This window comes from Phyllostomus discolor, chromosome 3 (genome assembly GCF_004126475.2).
Source record: "Phyllostomus discolor isolate MPI-MPIP mPhyDis1 chromosome 3, mPhyDis1.pri.v3, whole genome shotgun sequence".
Taxonomy (NCBI): domain Eukaryota; kingdom Metazoa; phylum Chordata; class Mammalia; order Chiroptera; family Phyllostomidae; genus Phyllostomus; species Phyllostomus discolor.
Window position 1 is genome coordinate 91,632,957 of NC_040905.2, and position 4,643 is coordinate 91,637,599.

Here is a 4,643-nt window from a genome sequence, read left to right on the forward strand (position 1 = left end):
CCGCGAACACTGACGCCCCGCCCCCGCCCCGCCCCACTCTGCCCTCTGTCTCTCTGAATGACCACTCTAAGTGCCTCACAGGAGCAGAATCACACGGTATCGCTCTTTTCGTGACTGATTTATTTCGCTCAGCAGTGTCCTCCAGCTTTCTCCACGTTGTAGCAGGTGTCAGCATTTCCGTCTCCTTTAGCTGAGACACATTGCATTGAGTGGACAGACCACCCTCATTTACCCGTTTGTCTATCGGCAACCACTTGGGTCGCCCACCTCTTGACCACTGTGCATAAAGCTGCTAGGAACATGGGGGTACAGATATCTCTTCAAGGCCCTGCTTTCAGTCCTTGGGGCTGTATCCCCAGACGTGGAATTGCTGGATCACTTGGTAATTCCGTGTTTAATCCGGGGGGGATCGCCATCCTGCCACATCCTTTTCTAGTCCTGTTTGAATGTTCGACAATGTGAAGGAAAAGCCTATTTAAGGACTTGACTGAGTTGAAAGCTGAGATCCCATTTCGCTGTGCCCCTGGATCGGCAAATTAAAATCACACGGCGTCCGACTCCCTTTACGTGCAGCGTCCAGAGCAGGCGGAGGCGCTGAGCCAGCAGTGGGACAGCAGCTGCGGGGGCAGGGGTGGCGGACCTGCTCACAGACTAGGCTTCTTACCGGGAGGATGAGGTGTTCTGGGAGTAGTGGGGATGGAATGGTGAAGATACTAAAAAAGAAATACGGAAGTGTGAACTTAAAAACAGTGATGTTTACATTATATGCATTCTATGTCAATAATTTTTTAAGATTTTATTTATTTATTTTTAGAGAGGGGAAAGGAGGGAGAAAGAGAGGGAGAGAAACATCAACGTGTGGTTGCCCCTCAAGTGCCCCCTACTGGGGACCCGGCCCACAACCCAGGCATGTGCCCGGACCAGGAATCAAACCAGCAACCCCTTGGTTCGCAGGCCAGTGCTAAATCCACTGAGCCACAGCAGCCAATAATAATTTTTAAAAGCTGAGAACGGGGTCTCAGCAGGTCAAAGAGATGGCCCAGGCAAAGAGGCCACTCCAGGCAGTAGACCAGCACCTGTACCTGCGTGAAGGTCTCTCCCGCCACCCCCCACCGCAGGCCCGGACTGCCTGCCCACCCGCCCTGCCTCCCACAGGAGAACCGCATGGCCCAGCACACCATCCAAGCCCTGCAGAGTGAGCTGGACAGCCTGCGCGCCGACAACATCAAGCTCTTTGAGAAAATCAAGTTCCTGCAGAGCTACCCTGGCCGGGTGAGTGCCCTCCGCAGTTTCAGCCCCACAGATACCAGGCCGGGAGAGAGGGGGCCGGGCATTCCAAGGCAGGGGGCGGGGCAGTGACCCGCTGGGCGGTACCGGGACACCTGACCCCTCTGCCTGCCAGGGCCCCAGGAGCTGGGGAGACCCCGGCAGTGGGGCCGTGGTAGAGAGGTTCATCCATTAGAACCAGCCAGGAGGGGGTGAGGTACACCGAGAAGCAGGGGACACACACTGACATTTGTTGGAAAACCATACCAGAATTTGGTCCAATATCCAAAAAAAAAACCAAAAGAACAGAGCAAAAAACTACTCACTTTGTTCTGAGCCCAGGAGGGCTGCCCCTGGCTTCGCTAAGCCCTCAGGACTCACAGGGGGCTACCTCATGCAAGGAAACCCTTCTGTGCCTGTGGAGACACTGGCAGGCAGTAGAAGGGCGGGGACGGTGACACTTCTGGCTGGGTGTCTCCGGGAGGCATGACCCTCAGCCACTAGCCCCAATTTCACCCGTTGGAGCCCTTCTCCGGCCACCAGAGGGCGCCCATACTCTACAGACTGGTAACACACGCGAGGCTGGCTGGGCTTCCTCTGGTGGTTCAGGGGCATGTCTGCTCCCCACAGCCACCCCACACACTCCCATCCAACCCCCTCAAAACCCACCTCCCCACATGCGGCCCACGCCTGTCTGTATTATACATCCCAGTACCTGCCCTGAGGCACTGAGGCCCTGACCTTGTGGGAGAACTCTGACCCTAGATAGTGCCCCTGGACTTCTGTCCGCAGCCACATTCACCGTCACCGTGAGCCCTTCCCCACCTTCCTTGTGCTGCTGAGGCTCCCGCATGACCCTGCCAGCCCGCTGTCCCTCTGCCCAGGCCTTCCTGTTGGGCTCCCGTGACTGCTGTCTCCTCCCCCCATCCCACAGGGCGGCGGCAGCGACGACACGGAGCTGCGGTACTCGTCCCAGTATGAGGAGCGCCTGGACCCCTTCTCCTCCTTCAGCAAGCGGGTGTGTGAGCCGGGCCTCCGGGCCGGACCAGGCAGGGATGTCTGGAGAAGCCACCCATGCCCCTGGCCTCGGCCTCCCCTACTCCCTGACCCACCAGCCCCAGTCTGTTCAGGCAGCCCAGGCCCCCGCTGCACCCACACAGCAGACCACCAGGGCAGCCTGCGTGCCCACGGTGGTCCATGAAGGCCCAGGGTCCACCCCGGGCAGGCCCAGAGTTCTAGGAACACCTGCCTGGCAGCCAGGTGAGGGTGCGTGACAGCAAATGGACTAACCCAGGTGTACGCCCTGGGGGTGCAGGCAGCCAAGCAAAGAATTCCCGGTGGAATCCCCAGTGCCCTGCAGCAGCCTCCCCATCCTTGTAACTCCCCTCCCGCACCTCTCAGGCCACAGAAGGACTGCCCGGGAAGACTGTCCCGTGGCGGGATGGGCCACCACTCAAAGCAGGAGGCAGCTGTCCCTGGGTGCAGCCTGGGGCGTCATGCCGAGTAGGACTGGGCACCAGGGAGGCCCCTGGCAGCCCCCCGGCATTCTGCAGGGACAGCGGGGCAGGGTCCCTTCTGCAGTGAGCCCAGGCCGTGGGGTCCTTTGGGGTCCTCTCCACATTATCCCTCCCACTTCAGGAGCGGCAGCGGAAGTACCTGAGCCTCAGCCCCTGGGACAAGGCCACACTCAGCATGGTGAGACCCCTCCCCTGTGCCCACCTGGGAGAGGCCTGAGCTCTGTCTCTGGCCCCCCGAGACACCAACCCTGACGGGCCACCTCATCACCTGTGCCCTCCAGCCCAGCCTGGAGGAGCCCCAGGGATACCACCGACCCCTCACATGCCCTGCCAAGAGAAGCTGTGTGACCCAGAACAGGGCCCTTCCCCTCTGGGACAGCTCCTCTCAGAGCACCATTTGTCGTAGATTCTGGAGTCCTGCTGCCGGGGGGGGGGGGGGCGCATTCCTTAGAATTCCTGGAGCCTGAACTCCTGGCCGACACAGTGGAATGGGAGCCCACTGCCCTCCCTTCCCTGCCCCTGCTGCCCCAGGGCCTTTCCACAGGAGCCCGGGGCAGCCCTGCCGGAGGAGGTGAGGCCTGTCCCGTGCCCATCCCACACCTTGCTTGCTCCTCAGGGGCGGCTGGTTCTCTCAAACAAGATGGCACGCACCATCGGCTTCTTCTACACGCTGTTCCTGCACTGCTTGGTCTTCCTGGTGAGCATCTGGCCGGCAGTCGGGGAGCACCCACCATGCCCCCCGCCCCGACTCCCAGGGGCAGAAGGGACCTTGGTACTGTGACCTGGCACCCAGGCCATCCCCAAGCCCCACTATCTGCTCTTGGCCACTTCTCTCCCCTTCGAGGGCCTCAGCCCACCCTGGGGGTGACAAGCCCACCCATCGGGCCCTCTGGCTGGGGCAGCAGCCCTGCCCTGCACAGAAGAGGCCTGGCCACTCCATCCGGGGCCTGGGCCTGGACGGGCTTGATGGACAGGAGGGCTACTGTCTGGAGCCTGAGGGTCTCACTAACTCCTCCAAGGGACAGCCAGGTGGGCTGCACAAAGATGGCACCTTTTGAAGTGAATCTGCTCGGGTGCAGAGGGCCGTTCCTGTCAGTGGGTGCGGCACACCCGGCCCCTAGTGACGCTACATGAGCTGGGGGAGTGGAGAGCACAGGGCTGGCTGTGGAGGGCTCCAGCCTCGGAGACCCCCAGCCCCAGCGAGGCCACAGCCAAGATGGCCCCTGTGTGGCTAGCCTGAGCTCCCAGTCTGACCCCGGGGCCCAGCGTGCCCTGGCCCTGCTGGCAGTGCCCCCAAAACTGTCAGGGGTGGTACGTCCACACGCAGGCCTGTCTGGCCATCTCTGCCACAGGCAGGCACAGGAGCATCTCCAAGGCCCGGCCGCCCTGGGGCCACGAGAGCCTCCCAGGGCTGCAGGGCCTGTGGGACGGGCGGCTCACGGGGTCTCCCCCTGGCCAGGTTCTCTACAAGCTGGCGTGGAGCGAGAGCGTGGAGAGGGACTGCACCACCTTCTGCGCCAAGAAGTGAGGACACCCGCCAATCCCGCCACGGCCCCCCACAGAGCTCCTCCTCTGTCCTCTGTCCTTCTAGGCCCCCCCCACTGCCCCCCCACTCGGGTCCACCCCACAGCCCCCCACATGCCCACTCTGCTCAGCCCCCACCCCATCACACGGTGCACAACCCCTGGAGATCTCTATGCCTCCCACTCCCACCCCCCCCCACATGCATATACACACACTTCTCTCCTTGTTACGCCTGACGACAGCAAAGGTTTCTGTGCCCCACAGGTTTGCCGATCACCTGCACAAGTTCCACGAGAATGACAACGGGGCCGCGGCCGGGGACTTGTGGCAGTGACA